Raw genomic sequence first — 16,724 nt, forward strand, 5'->3', positions numbered from 1 at the left:
TAACGACAGACCTTGGACACCCAAGGGTTAGTACCCATTGGGAGTAGAGCATCTGGGCCGCTGTCTTGGCTGTAAGATCTTTAACGGGCACTACAACAACCCATTTGGAGTAATGATCCACCATGGTGAGAGCATAAGTATACTCCGACCGGGTAGGAGACAGTTTGACATGGTCTAGCGCAACCAACTGGTTGGGCCTTTCATTCTGGATGGAATGGAGGGGTGCTCTTGCATCCTTACGCACATTCTTGTTAACGTTGCAGACTACACACTTACTGCACCATTTCTCAATGTCACTCCGCATTCCGATCCAATAGAATCTTTGCATGACAGTAGCTTCGGTCTTGTGGACTCCAATGTTTCCCAACTGGTCATGATAGGCATTGAGGACCATTGCTGCATCTCTTCTGGGAACCAGAATCTGATAAAGTTCATCATCAGAAACCGGATCCAAAGAATTTTGGTACAACAGTCCTTTGTGCACAAACAGTCATTTCCTCTGTGGCCACAGATGTTTAAACTTGTAATCACATTGGGCCCAGCGTAGACAGGTTGGTACCTTTTTCACCAGAAGGTAGTCCAACAGATCCCCCATGACTCAACTTTTGTCTTGAAGAGAATTCCAGGTGTATAGGTCTTCTTTAACCTTCTGGGACCTTGGTTCACCGTCCATGAGGGCGGTCACAACATTCTGGTTCACGAACCGTTGATAAAATGGGGGCATCTCCATGTCTTCCCACACGTCTTCAACAGGTGGTTCTTCGCCGGGGGTCATCCGAGACAGTACATCAACATTGACATTCGACTTGCCGCTTCTGTACTTGATGGTGAAACTGTAATTGGCTAATCTGGGTGAAGTGTGGAATGAAGCAGCAGTAGTAGCCGGCAAATCCCAGGAAGCTCCTGACATCTTTTACCGTGCGCGGGGTAGGCCAGTTCTTGAAAGCTTCCACCTTTTCAGGATTGGGCTGGACTCCCTCTGCGCTGACAACAATACCCAAGTAATGGACCTGAGGTTTAAGCAAGTGACACTTTGATGGTTTGATCTTCAGCCCATACTTGATCAAGACTTGAAAGACATCTGACAGATGACTGAGGTGTTCCTGGTAAGACTCGGAATACACAATGACATCGTCCAGGTACAACAAGACACTTTGGAAATTCAAATGACCCAGGTACCTTTCTATCAGATGCTGGAATGTAGCAGGGGCATTGCATAGCCAAAACGCCATACTTTAAAAAAAAAAAAAAAAAAGTATGCTAAGAGCCTCCATTTTTTGACCACGAATGCTGCTGCTACTTTTTATTTTGTATACTCTGTATTTGCCACAACAGTGTGCACCCGTATATTAGGTAGTTGTCCTAGCTATGTTTCTTTTTGTTTTTGCTGTGCAATTTAGGGGGAGTGGCACCCTCTCTAGCCGTGCAACCCTCCCCTTTTTCACAGGAGGTTTTTAAATTGATAGTGGATCCAGCATGTCACACATTCAGAGGCCATATGCCCAGGAGAGGTGAGTGAAATTAATGTTAGGGTCCCATCCTAAATGAGGCCACCTCCGCGTGGTGGATGGGGGGACATGTTTTGATCAAAAAGTGCGCAAAGAGCCTCCATTTTTTGACCAAAAGTGCTGCTGCAACCTTCTTTTTTGTATACGCCATACTTTTAAACTCGAACAACCCCATGGGTGTCACGAAGGCGGTCTTCTCTCGATCTTCCATGGCCATGGACACTTGCCAATTTCCACTGGTTAAGTCCAGGGTGGAGAAGTAAGAGGCTGACCCGAGGGCCGTGAGTGGCTCCTCGATCCTTGGCAAAGGGTAAGCTCCTTTATGTGTGACATTGTTCAGTTTCCTGTAGCGGATGGTTCCGTCTTTCTTCTTGACCAGACTAGAGGCGCCGCCCAGGGACTCCGACTTTCTTGGATCACGTCCGCCTCTTTCATATCGGCCAGCATCTTCTTGACAGTCTGATACAGGCCTGGCGAGACCGGACGGTGTCTTTCCTTGATAGGCAGACTGTCGACTGTGAGGATTTAGTGCTGGATCATGAAGGTCTGTAGGGTGCTTGCTGAAAGCCTCATGGTAGCATTTGGCAACATTGATGACTCTATTGACTTGGTTCCTTGGGGTAGTGTCGTCTCCCACCTGGAGTTGCGCCCACCAGGGCTCTGGAGGGCTCGCACCGTATCCTTCTGCCACTTGGGCTGCACGCTACCAGGCCACTAGACGTTCTGTCACAATGTCCTTCGACTGTAGGAGGTACAACTGAGCTACTAGAGTATATTTGGGTAAGACAGTAGCAGAATCAGACAGGTTCACTAACAGCACCGGGACTCTCCCATTGATGACAGTGACAAGGCTTCTTGCAGCTCGGACAAGAGGATGATCTTCTAATTGCATAGGTTCCAGCAGGGCCTGATAGTCCCTATTCTGGACTCCAGGACGTACACAACACCAGATGATGGTTTCTGTATTGGGTTGTAAAGTCACTGACTTGGTGTCTTAAACTCGTATTATGTAGATTTCCCCTTGTTTGTTGGCAAACTTCTGCTCCGCCTGTAGAACTTTCAGCTGGTGCTGCACAGCCCGCTGGCCTGAAGGGGACATATGGGGAAGAGAGGCATGCAAGGCATCTCATACTTCAGCCAAAAAAAAATCATAATGTTCATCCCCAAAATAAACTCAACAGACCCCTTATCTGTCACATTAGTTACAATCACTTCCTGCCCGGTAAGTACATGCTCTCCCAGTTGAATAGTTGGATCCCAGTATCCATGTCTGGGGACTGATTGCCCATTACCCGCAACTACTCTGAAATTAACATCATCAGGCCCACACAACATACTAGCACGCCAATGCTGATAGAATTTTTTTTTAGGTATGGTAGACACTTGTGACCCTGTATCTATCAACGCCTCTAAAGATACACCTTCTACAATAACTTTTACCTAGTGCCCCTGCCCAGAGGCGACATAGAGTGAGAGTCCTGATTTAGATCGTTCAGGGGTTGGACCTGGTGACTGTTTTCCCGAGGGCCGGTCCTCAACCTTAGGGTGAATCTGTTTAAATCCCAGTACTGCATTTTCCAATGGCCGGGCTTGTTACAATAGGTGCAGAAAGGTCTCGGAGTCCCCGAATATCTATTGGGTGGTGGATTACGGTAATTGGGATTGCGGGTAGCAGGAGCAGGTGGAGCAGGCAAGGTGGCAAGCTCCTCTCCAGCCTTGGTCAATTGCTCAATGTCCTGCTTAACGCTCTGTAGATCTAAGGCTGCTGTGACTGGCAAAGTGGGCTACACTGGGATGGGGACAGTGATGGTATAGGCCTGGCTACAGCCCCTAGTGGCTCTTGAACAGGTGTGAGGGGAGTACAAGTTTCCTCTAACTCAGTCCGGGACTCGATCACTTGGATAGCCAGTCTTTTGAAAGCAGGGAATGGGAGTCTTTTGAAAGCAGGGAGGTGTTGTCAAATACTGATACAGAAGGTAAATGGGACATCTTTAAATCAACTCTAAATAACTATACAGCTAAATATATACCAAAGGGGAACAAATATAAACGATTAAAACTAAATCCTACATGGCTGACACATGATGTTAAAAGAGCAATAAACAACAAAAAAATTGCCTTCAAAAAATACAAATCTGATGGGTCAGCTATAACATTTAAAAAGTACAAGGAGCTTAATAAAATCTGTAAAAATGTAATAAAAACAGCAAAAATTCAAAATGAGAGACAGGTGGCCAAAGAAAGCAAAACTAATCCTAAATATTTTTTTAGATATATAAATGCAAAAAAACCAAGGACAGAGCATGTAGGATCCCTTAATAATGATAATGGGGAGGTTGTCACAGGCGATAAAGAGAAGGCGGAGCTACTGAATGGGTTCTTTAGTTCTGTATACACTATGGAAGAAGGAGCTGACATTGGCCAGGTCAGTGCTGGTAACACATCATATAATGTATTGAACTGGCTTAATGTAGAGATGGTACAAGGTAAGTTAAGTGATATAAATGTAAGCAAATCCCCAGGATCGGATGGACTACACCCAAGAGTTCTTAGAGAGGTAAGTTCAGTAATATCTGTACCCCTGTTCATGATATTTAGAGATTCTCTGGTGTCTGGTATAGTGCCAAGGGACTGGCGCAAGGCGAATGTGGTGCCAATCTTCAAAAAGGGCTCTAGGTCTTCCCCAGGAAACTATAGACCGGTAAGTTTAACGTGCATTGTGGGTAAATTGTTTGAAGGACTTATAAGGGATTACATACAGGAATACATAGGGGATAATTGTATTATAAGTGATAGCCAGCATGGGTTTACTAAGGATAGAAGTATTCAAACCAATCTAATTTGCTTTTATGAAGAGGTGAGTAGAAGTCTTGACAGAGGAATGGCTGTGGATATAGTGTTTCTGGATTTTGCTAAAGCGTTTGATACTGTCCCTCATAGACGTCTGACAGGTAAGTTAAGGTCTTTGGGTTTGGAAATTTTAGTTTGTAACTGGATTGAACACTGGCTCATGGATCGTACCCAGAGAGTGGTGGTCAATGATTCGTACTCTGATTGGTCCCCGGTTATTAGTGGTGTACCCCAAGGTTCAGTACTGGGCCCGCTGTTGTTTAATTTATTTATCAATGATATAGAGGATGGCATTAACAGCTCTGTTTCTATCTTTGCAGATGACACCAAGCTTTGTAGCACAGTACAGTCTATAGAGGATGTGCATAAGTTACAAGATGACTTGGATAGACTAAGTGTCTGGGCATCCACTTGGCAAATGAGGTTCAATGTGGATAAATGTAAAGTTATGCATCTGGGTACTAATAACCTGCATGCGTCGTATGTCTTAGGGGGGATTAAACTGGCAGAGTCACTGGTAGAGAAGGATCTGGGTGTACTTGTAGATCACAGACTACAGAATAGCATGCAATGTCAGGCTGCTGCTTCCAAAGCCGGCAGGATATTGTCATGTATCAAAAGAGGCATGGACTCAAGGGACAGGGACATAATACTCCCCCTTTATAAATCATTGGTACGGCCTTATCTGGAATATGCTGTTCAGTTTTGGGCACCTGTCCATAAAAGGGACACTGCGGAGTTGGAAAGGGTGCAGAGACGCGCGACTAAACTAATATGGGGCATGGAACATCTTAGCTATGAGGAGCGATTAAAGGAGTTACAATTGTTTAGTCTTGAGAAGAGACGTTTAAGGGGGGATATGATAAACGTATATAAGTATATTAATGGCCCATACAAAAAATATGGAGAAAAACTGTTCCAGGTTAAACCCCCCCAAAGGACGAGGGGGCATTCCCTCCGTCTGGAGAAGAAAAAGTTTAGTCTCAAGGGGCGACACGCCTTCTTTACCGTGAGGACTGTGAATTTATGGAACGGTCTACCTCAGGAACTGGTCACAGCAGGAACAATTAACAGCTTTAAAACAGGATTAGATACATTCCTGGAACAAAATAAGATTAATGCTTATGAAGAAATATAAAATCTCATCCCTTCCCCAATATCGCGCCACACCCCTACCCCTTAATTTCCTGGTTGAACTTGATGGACATATGTATTTTTTCGACCATACTAACTATGTAACTATGTAACTATGTAACTATATGTTGGGATTTTGGACTGCTAACATTCTCAATTGGGCCTTGTCCTACTTGTTATGGGCTCCATCAATGAATCTGTCCATTAACACTTTGTTGCCCGGTTCGGAGTGATACATATAACTAATGGACAGTCTCTAGGGCATTCTGTAGGGCTACAGCACATGCTCTCAAGGTCTCACCTGGCTTTTGTCGCCTTTCATACAACCGTAGAACATAAATAACTTATCCAAAAGAGCGGTAAGAGGCCAAACTTAGACTATACAAGACCCTGGGTCAAAGCTCGGGGTGAAAGACACCTCTTTTAGCACACCCCTAAAATATAATTTTTATTAGTACATGTATTGAAACCCACAATTGAAAAAAGTGAGAATGGTTAAAAATAGCACTGTGAAAGGACAAGGTGAAAGTAGGTCCTATGAACAGGGATCTCCCCTGGTTATTATCAGTGCAGTACTGCAGTACACCGCTATTATTAGTACCTGCCAACATGCCAACCTCTACATGTTTCGGATTGACAATGGCGTTCTCAAGAGGCATATATCACTGCCAATACATGCCTTTTGAGAACGCCATTGTCACGGTCAGATCGGGACTTCCTCTAGTGCCGGTCCCTGGAGTTGTCCTGTTAGCAATTGCACCTGTTGGTTAGGAAGGAAAGAGTAAAAGACAAACAAACTCTGGATCCTCTCTTTGAAATCCCTCAGGGTAAAAGTGGGTCTTCATTGTCGGTAGGAAGGACAGGATTCCCCATGAATACTGGCGCAGACGCTTGAACACCAGGACTGTTGATGCTGACTGCAGGCAAGGGGGGCAGGACCCCGGCTACTGGAGCAGGTGATGACCTTGTTGCTGATGATGAGGGAGGCTGGCACCCGGTTGCTCTGTGGTGCTGGGTTCTGACATTCTGTTGATTTTTGAGTGCGCTGTCACTTTAAGAGAAATAAGGTGTGTTCCCCTTTAAGATGCTTGCTTAGGTGCTGCAGCAGCTTTGACTTGACTGATGGGGGTACTGTAATGGATACTCCTCTTTTTGCAGGCACCCTGTGATGAACAGTCTTGCGACCAGACTTGCGAGCAGTGACGTGACAGTAATGACTGTCTGATTCGGGCACCAGAGACTTGATATTGATGATCAGTGGTGGTTGCGGAGCCTGTGATGCGGCGTGGCTTTGTGGGTGACTTCCGGAGACGGGAGCAGCAGTCTAGGTCCGGTCAGCAAAATCTTCAAAGAGGGCAGCTATTTGATTCCTCCTCGCTTCATTGAAGAGGCGTCACCGCTGGGGTCTGATGTGGGCGGAGCTGCGACCACTCGCACATGCGGGAAACACCAGACCAGATTAATTCTTTCAGGTACAGACTCTTTACAGTTCACAATAACAGATATCGGTCTTTTCTTCACCACCCCCTCTATTTTACAAGTGCCTCGGATTAAACACTTTTCACTGACAAAGTCCCGTACACTTTCTGGCGCATCTGTGTGCGATTTTCTGACATTACTGGACACAGTTCAAACTGGGGGAGTGGGTTCTTTAGGCATAAGGTGCACACCCGTATCCTGTTCATAGGATGCCAAAAGTTCTGGTAGAGGGTGTGATGCAGGGCAGATGGAATTACCCTAGGGGCAGATGGCATTAACCCCTTGTATTCGTGATGCCAGGGCGTGGTTTATGCTAGATACCACCCCAAAGTATACCGCTGGATCCTGGGCTAGGCACGGGGGCAATAATGACTCCAATGCCAAGTTACAGACAATGGTAGCTTTACTGAGTGACAGATGGAACAGTCTATACAGCTTAGCAAGGCCCACGGAGGTGACCAGTGACTTCAGAGACCTCAGGGCTTGCTGGGACTTGTAGTGGACTGGGACAATATTGCTGCAGGCCATGCTGACTGAAGACAGATGACTTTGACTGACTTGAATGGGACTGACTATACCCCAATTGTAGCTTACTTGAAGACTTGTGGCTGCTGGACAGACTTGAGGTCTCCTATGGACTCCAGACACACTCTTAGGACTTGACTTGGCCAGACCTCAGCAAAGAATCAGAGCTGAGCTCAAAGAGAAAAAGAGAGAGAAGAGACTCCTCCCAGGGCTTATATAGGGGAGACTCTGGTGGGGTCCCATAGGTGACCCTTAGGTCACATGGTCACTGGGTTACACTCACATGACAACAGGTTAACCACATGACAAATATTATTAAAGGTACAACACTCTTATATACAATACATAGCATAAAACCAATTGTACAGAGGGAACAGGTGAAGGGGCCCCAGGGGACACTGCAGGGAGGCTGCTTGACAGGGCAGCGAGGATACAGGGGTACAACTCCTGTACTGGGCCACCACACATGCCCATATCATTTTATATAAATGTGGGACTCATGAATACATTTCTGCTGTAAATGGTTGGGGTAACAGTTGGTGTGTTGCAGTTTAGATATATCTCATAGGAACCTGCCATTCAACACCCACTTGGGACAGTAGAAGTTGATGATAAGGAGTGAGAAACACAGCGGCCTGTTGCAGGGAGTATGCGCTTAATCTTGGCAGGAGGCTTGGAATGTGCACTTTATGTCAATGCTTCATGTGACACAGGGACACAACACCATTCCAGGGGAACCACAGCTATTAACTGGGATGTGTGTATGTGTGGGCCATATATATTGAAGGAGACTGAGAAAGAGGGAGAGTATGAGGAAATAGGGTGTTTATTTTTCTTGTATTCCATGCAGACCAAAGCATGACCCGGCTCAATTAAACAGGAATTCTTGGCTGAATTCACATCATGAGAAAAAAGGGGAAGGCTCAGTGTTTGCTTCATTCTCTTCCCGAGATCACAGACCACAGAAGAATCATTTATAGGGCCTAGAGTAGGTGGGTTGCAGACAGGGGTCTCATTGCTTGGATCACCTCCAAGTCTTTGTAGGTCACTTTGCTCTGGTCCTATTATCAGAGTCTTACGATTGGTAGATCTTTGTTGGTTTAATAATGAAGCTGTACATATTAAAGGTTTATTTGACTAAAGTAAAACAAAAATAGAGAAATATAGCCGCACATCCACAATTAGTATGTTGATCTACTTTCTTCTCAGCATAAATAAAAAAAATAACAGGTTGTAAGTATACATTTTAATCAAAATGTTCAAGCCCACTGACCATATCAAGGCCACCTACTCAGAGTGGGTCCCTAATCTAACACTGGTATAGCGCCGGGCAGCGACCACCGCCTCCTAAACACCAAGCCCACCGGAGAATGACCCAGTGGCCAGGCAGCCCCACTGCTGCCAGACCAAGCACCTGGCTCCGGGCCACACCAACCACAGTAACAATGACTGCCGCAGAGCATCACACCAGTGTGAACACCTACCATGTGCTCCCTGCCAGAGGGCTGGGAGAATGCTAGGAGGAAACCCATATGCAGTCTCCTGCTAATTAAAAATGCCTGGGCCAAATGGGTGGAGCCATGGAAGAGGGGACAGACTACAAATGTAAACCAAAAATAGAGAAACCTAGCCGCACATTCACCATTTGTATTCTAATCTACTCGCTTCTCAGAATAATTTCAGAAACTAACAGGTTGTTAGTATACATTTGGATTCCCCTGTGGGCTTGGTGTCGCGGAGGCAGTGGTCGGCGATAGACCGGTATTAGGTTAGGGACCCACTCTGACTAGGTGGCCTTGGCATTGCGAATGGTTTTGTACTTTTTGAACAAAATATATACAGTACTAACAACCGTAAGTTTTTGATATTACAGTCCATACAGCTTGTAATATATGATACTCTATTAATGCACGATAGTAAGTTTTAATTCATTTCAGTAGGCAATATTACTACACTGCAAGATCTTACCATTAAATATTGATAGAATATGCCATTAGTGAATGATCATAGGGGTCCAACCTCTAAAATCCCTGCTGATGCTAAAAAAAAGAGGGTCAGGGTGGCCAGATGTCCTGGTTTTTCCAAGATCCTCCCAGTTATCCTCTGTTCCTGTGTCCTGCAAAGAGTTTTGCAGAGGCTGGCGGGAGGTAGTGTTCACAGCCACGTCACTGACAGTGTTGTGCGCCTAGTCTGGAGGAGAAGAGCAGAGGACATGCAGGGGGGTAAGTAACCAGCATGTCACTTGCGGTGCTCCGACCATTGCAGTGGGTCCTGATCCCGGACCAGAGGAACAGTGGTCAGAGGACTGAAGCAGGGCAGTGTACAGACATACTGCCGGAAACCATATACTGTATATGGCTGGAGGCAGTAAGTCTGTGGGGGCACAGCCACAGACAGGGGGGCCGATAGCTATATATGGAGGCACAGAGAAGGGGTCAACAGATATATATGGGGGCACAGATGGAGCCTACAGATATATATATATATATATATATATATATATATATATATATATGGTTCCCAGAAGGGGAGTACTGATATATATTGGAGTACAGAAGGGGAGTACAGATGTATAGGAGGGCACAGAGGGGGTCTACAGATATATATACATTGGGATGCAGAGGGGGCTATAACTATATATAGGGGCACAGAAGGGGACTAAAACTACATATTGGGGGACAGTCTGGGCAAAGTTGTACTCGGCCATCTTCTGCAGCCCCACAGTGAATAGAGCAGCCATGTGCAAACTTCATTCAGATGAGGGACAGGGAACCTCCATTCTTGTTATGGCTCAGAATCTCAGTGTAAGTACAGTACGTACTAAAGCATTTACACATTTGTCCACTTGGTGGCACTTGTCTTCTATCTTGCATTATCTCACCATGTATTTTTAATATTGCAAAGTAAGAGAAATTACATTATAATTCTTTAACCCTTTAAGGACGCAGGACGTAAATGTACGTCCTGGTGCGGTGGTACTTAACGCACCAGGACGTACATTTACGTCCTAAGCATAACCGCGGGCATCGGAGCGATGCCCGTGTCATCTCGCGGGCGTCCGCCATTAACCCCTCAGGTGCCGGGATCAATACAGATCCCGGCATCTGCGGCAGTGCGCGATTTGAATGAATGATCGGATCGCCCGCAGCACTGCTGCGGGGATCCGATCATTCATAACGCCGCACGGAGGTCCCCTCTCCTTCCTCCGTGCGGCTCCCGGCGTCTCCTGCTCTGGTCTGTGATCGAGCAGACCAGAGCAGGAGATGACCGATAATACTGATCTGTTCTATGTCCTATACATAGAACAGATCAGTATTAGCAATCATGGTATTGCTATGAATAGTCCCCTATGGGGACTATTCAAGTGTAAAAAAAAATGTAAAAAAAGTGTAAAAGTAAAAGTAAAAAAAAGTGAAAAATCCCCTCCCCCAATAAAAAAGTAAAACGTCCGTTTTTTCCTATTTTACCCCCAAAAAGCGTAAAAATGTTTTTTTATAGACATATTTGGTATCGCCGCGTGCGTAAATGTCCGAACTATTAAAATAAAATGTTAATGATCCCGTACGGTTAACGGCGTGAACGAAAAAAAAAAAAGTCCAAAATTCCTACTTTTTTAATACATTTTATTAAAAAAAATTATAAAAAAATGTATTAAAAGTTTTTTATATGCAAATGTGGTATCAAAAAAAAGTACAGATCATGGCGCAAAAAATGAGCCCCCATACCGCCGCTTATACAGAAAAATAAAAAAGTTAGGGGTCATCAAAATAAAGTGATTATAAACGTACTAATTTGGTTAAAAATTTTGTGATTTTTTTTTAAGCGCAACAATAATATAAAAGTATGTAATAATGGGTATCATTTTAATCGTATTGACCCTCAGAATAAAGAACACACGTCATTTTTACCATAAATTGTACGGCGTGAAAACTAAACCTTCCAAAATTAGCAAAATTGCGTTTTTCGTTTTAATTTCCCCACAAAAATAGTGTTTTTTGGTTGCGCCATACATTTTATGATATAATGAGTTATGTCATTACAAAGGAGAACTGGTCGCGCAAAAAACAAGCACTCATACTAGTCTGTGGATGAAAATATAAAAGAGTTATGATTTTTAGAAGGCGAGGAGGAAAAAATGAAAACGTAAAAATTAAATTGTCTGAGTCCTTAAGGCCAAAATGGGCTGAGTCCTTAAGGGGTTAAAGGGGTTATTCAGGAAAAAAAAACTTTTTTTTTATATAGATCAACTGGCTCCAGAAAGTTAAACAGATTTGTAAATTACTTCTATTATAAAATCTTAATCCTTTCAGTACTTATGAGCTTCTGAAGTTAAGGTTGTTCTTGTCTGTCTCTCTGATGACACGTGTCTTGGGAACCGCCCAGTTTAGAAGAGGTTTGCTATGGGGATTTGCTTCTAAACTGGGTGGTTCCCGAGACACATGTCATCAGAGAGCACTTAGACAGAAAAGAACAACCTTAACTTCAGAAGCTCATAAGTACTGAAAGGATTAAGATTTTTTAATAGAAGTAATTTACAAATCTGTTTAACTTTCTGGAGCCAGTTGATATATATCAAAAAGTTTTTTTCCTGGATAACCCCTTTAATAGTTGACAAATGCAAAATGACAATTAGAATGCAAATGTGTACAATGTATAATTAAAAAGGTATTGCAGCAATTGAATAATATGGCTAGGATATGCAATAACATGGAGACCTGACATCTGGGACCACATCGATCCAGAGATTTTAATTTACTGGGAGATTTTATTTTTAACGGTACCATTGTGGGGTACATGTGACTCTTTGATCACTTTCTTTTAAGTTTTTTGGGAGATAACGTGGCATTAAACCGTTAAATGGACACTGTAAGATTCAAAAACTTTTTATATGTTGTACATCTTGGCAAAACATTAAGCGTTCTAATATACTTAATAAGAAAATTTTATTTCCTTTTTATAGAAATCATGGCTTATGATGTCATGACTTTGTCTAAGCTTAAACACAGGCATGAACAATATCCAGTAAGTGAGGGTGGGCTAGTACTCCTCTGTGCTCTCTCCTGTCTTATAGCACTCCTCTGTGTTCTCTCCTGTTTGATAGTACTCCTCTGAGCTCACTCCTGTCTGATAAGACTCCTCTGTGCTCTCTCCTGTCTGATAGTACTCCACTGTGCTCTCTCCTGTCTGATAGGACTCCTCTGCGCTCTCTCCTGTCTGATAGTACTCCTCTGTGCTCTCTCCTCTCTGGTAGTACTCTTCTGTGCTCTCTCGTGTCTGATAGGACTCCTCTGTGCTCTCTCCTGTCTGATAGGACTCCTCTATGCTTTCTCCTGTCTGATAGGACTCCTCTGTGCTCTCTCCTTTCTGATAGTACTCCTCTGTGCTCTCTCCTGTCTGATAGTATTTCTCTGTGCTCTCTCCTGTCTGATAGTACTAATCTGTGCTCTCTCCTTTCTGATGGTACTCCTCTGTGCACTCTCCTGTCTGAAAGGACGCCTCTGTGCTCTCTCCTATCTGATAGTACTCCTCTGTGCTCTCTCCTGTCTGATAGTACTCCTCTGTGTGCTCTCCTGTCTGATAGGACTCCTCTGTGCTCTCTCCTTTCTGATAGTACTCCTCTGTGCACTCTCCTGTCTGATATGACTCCTCTATGCTTTCTCCTGTCTGATAGGACTCCTCTGTGCTCTCTCCTGTCTGATAGTACTCCTCTGTGCTCTCTCTCTTATCTGATAGTACTCCTCTGCGCTCTCTCCTGTCTGATAGTACTCCTCTGTCATCTCTCCTGTCTGATAGGACTCCTCTGTGCTCTCACCTGTTCGATAGGACTCCTCTGTGCTCTCTCATTTCTAATAGTACTCCTCTGTGCTCTCTCCTGTCTGATAGTATTTCTCTGTGCTATCTCCTGTCTGATAGCACTCCTCTGTGCTCTCTCCTGTCTGATAGTACTCCTCTGTGCTCTCTCCTGACTGATAGTACTCCTCTCTGCTCTCTCCTGTGGTCAGCTAGTCACTGATACCTCCTGTGTAACAATCACATGGTACATTTGAATAGTACTCCTCTGTACTCTCTCCTCTATGATAGGACTCCTCTGTGCTCTCTCCTGTCTGATAGGACTCCTTTGTGCTCTCTCCTCTCTGATAGGACTCCTCTGTGCTCTCTCCTGTCTAATAGTGCACCTCTGTGCTCTCTCCTGTCTGATAGCACTCATCTGTGCTCTCTCCTTTCTGATAGTACTCCTCTGTGCTCTCTCCTCTATGATAGGACTCCTCTGTGCTCTCTCCTGTCTGATAGAACTCCTCTGTGCTCTCTCCTGTCTGATAGTACTCATCTGTGCTCTCTCTTTCTGATAGTATGCCTCTGTGCTCTCTCCTGTCTGAAAGCACTCCTCTGTGCTCTCTCCTGTCTGAAAGCACTCCTCTGTGCTCTCTCCTGTCTGATCGGACTCCTCTGTGCTCTCTCCTGTCTGATAGGACTCCTCTGTGCTCTCTCCTGTCTAATAGTATGCCTCTGTGCTCACTCCTGTCTGATAGCACTCGTCTGTTCTCTCTCCTTTCTGATAGTGCTCCTCTGTGCTCTCTCCTCTATGATAGGACTCCTCTGTGTGCTCTCCTGTCTGATAGGACTCCTCTGTGCTCTCTCCTTTCTGATAGTACTCCTCTGTGCACTCTCCTGTCTGAAAGTACTCCATTGTGCTCTCTCCTGTCTCATAGGACTCTTCCGTTATCTCTCCTGTCTGATAGTACTCCTCTGTGCTCTCTCCTGTGGTCAGCTGGTCACTGATACCTTGTGGGTAACTATCACTTGGTACATGTTATTAAAGGTATTACACATCTAATAATACAAAACATATATACAACTGGGGAAACAACTACAGGGGGCCCTGGGACACTGAGGGACACTGCCGGACAGGGCAGGAAAGGTACGGTGCAACACCAGCCCGTACTGGGCCACCACACAGTACTCCTCTGTGCTCTCTTTTGTCTTATAGTACTCCTCTGTGCTCTCTCCTATCTGATAGGACTCCTCTGTGCTCTCTCCTGTCTGATAGTACTCATCCGTGCTCTCTTTTGTCTGATAGTACTCCTCTGTGCTCTCTTCTGTCTGATAGTACTCCTCTGTGCTCTCTCTTGTCTTATAGTACTCCTCTGTGCTCTCTCTCCTGTCTGATAGTACTCCTCTGTCCTCTCTACTGTCTCATTGTACTTCTCTGTGCCCTCTCTTGTCTGATAACACTCCTCTGCTCTATCTTGTCTGATAGCACTTCTCCTTGTTCATTCCTCTCTGATAGGACTCCTCTGTGCTCTCTCCGCTCTGACAATACTCCTTTGTGCTCTCTCCTGTCTAATAGCACTCCTCTGTGCTCTCTCCTGTCTGATAAAGCACCTCTGTCCTCTCTCCTGAATGATAGCACTCCTCCGTGCTCTCATCTCTCTGATAGGACTCCTCTGTGATCTCTCCTGTCTGATTGTACTCCTCTGTGCTCTCTCCTGTCTGATAGTAATCCTCTATGCTCTCTCCAGTATGATAGTACTCCTCTGTGCTCTTTCCTGTCTGATAGGACTCGTATGTGCTCTCTACTATTTGATAGCACTCCTCTGTGCTCTCTCCTGTCTGATTGTATTTCTCTGTGCTCTCTCTCCTGTCTGATAGGACTCCTCTATGTTCTCTCCTGTCTGATAGTACTCCTCTGTGCTCTCTCCTGTCTGATAGTACTCCTCTGTGCTCTCTCTCTCAGCTAGTCACTGATACCTCCTGGGTAACAATCACATGATACATTTGATTAAAGTTATAACACATCTTATAATACAAAACATATGTACAAATGGGGAAACAACTACAGGGGGCCCTGGGGACACTGCCGCATAGGGTAGGAAAGGTATGGGGCAACACGAGCCCGTACTGGGCCACCACACAGTACTCCACTGTGCTCTCTCCTGTCTGATAGGACTCCTCTGTGCTCTCTCCTGTCTTATAGTACTCCTCTGTGCTCTCTCCTGTCTAATAGCACTCGTCTGTGCTCTCTCCTGTCTGATAGGACTCCTCTGTGCTCTCTCCTGTCTGATAGTACTCCATTGTGCTCTCTCCTGTCTGATAGGACTCTTTACGTTATCTCTCCTGTCTTATAGTACTCCTCTGTGCTCTCTCCTGTCTTATAGTACTCCTCTGTGCTCTTTCCTGTCTGATAGCACTCCTTTGTGCTCTCTCCTCTCTGATAGGACTCCTCTGTACTCTCTCCTGTCTGATAGTATGCCTCTGTGCTCTCTCCTGTCTGATAGCACTCCTCTATGCTCTCTCCTCTCTGATAGGACTCATCTATGCTCTCTCCTGTCTGATAGTACTCCTCAGTGCTCTCTCCTGTTTGATTGCGTTCCTCTGTGCTCTCTCTCCTGTCTGATAGGACTCCCCTATGCTCTCTCCAGTCTGATTGTACTCCTCTGTGCTCCCTCCTGTCTGATAGTACTCCTCTGTGCTCTCTCTTCTGTCTGATTGTACTCCTCTGTGCTCTCTCCTGTCTGATAGGACTCCTCTGTGTTCTCTCCTGTCTGATAGGAGTCCTCTGTATTTTTGTTTATGCGTATGCCAGTCACCATGTGGGATTAATAATGTTATATTTTTATAGTTTAAACAATACTGCATGCAGCGATACCAACTATGTTTATTTTTGTTATGTTTACCTATTTTGTACATCAAAAATGGGGAAAAGGGAGGTGATTTAAACTTTTAGTGTGGAAGGGGTTAATGTATATGTGTAAAACCTTTAATAGATGCGGTTTTTTTACACTTTATTAGTCTTATTCGGGGACTTGCATGAGGAATCCTTAGATTCCTCATACAGATCAATGCATTGAGGCATTGATCGATGTGATCTGCGCTCTATCGGGAGGGCCTGCTCTAGACAAGCTGTATCAGTAGGAGAGCCAGGGCAGCCATGGAAAATTAGGTAAGCTCTCTGGATCACACACTGGACTTTAACGCTCATCTGTATTGTGCTCTCAGAAGACATCATCATCAATAAATGTTATGTGCCACTAGATGGCAGCATTACTCTACTTATTATTTCTGGAGTTAGAAATGTATATGGTGTCTCAGGATACAAAAAAAATACTCAGTAGTTGCTAAATCATTTTTCATGTCTTCCTTTTCAGTTTGTGATAGCATTGAATACAGCTGAATACAGTGGAATATTTTTGCTGCTTGTGAACCCAGTTTTAGATGAGTATACTATAA

This window comes from Hyla sarda, chromosome 1 (assembly GCF_029499605.1).
Source record: "Hyla sarda isolate aHylSar1 chromosome 1, aHylSar1.hap1, whole genome shotgun sequence".
Classification (NCBI taxonomy): domain Eukaryota; kingdom Metazoa; phylum Chordata; class Amphibia; order Anura; family Hylidae; genus Hyla; species Hyla sarda.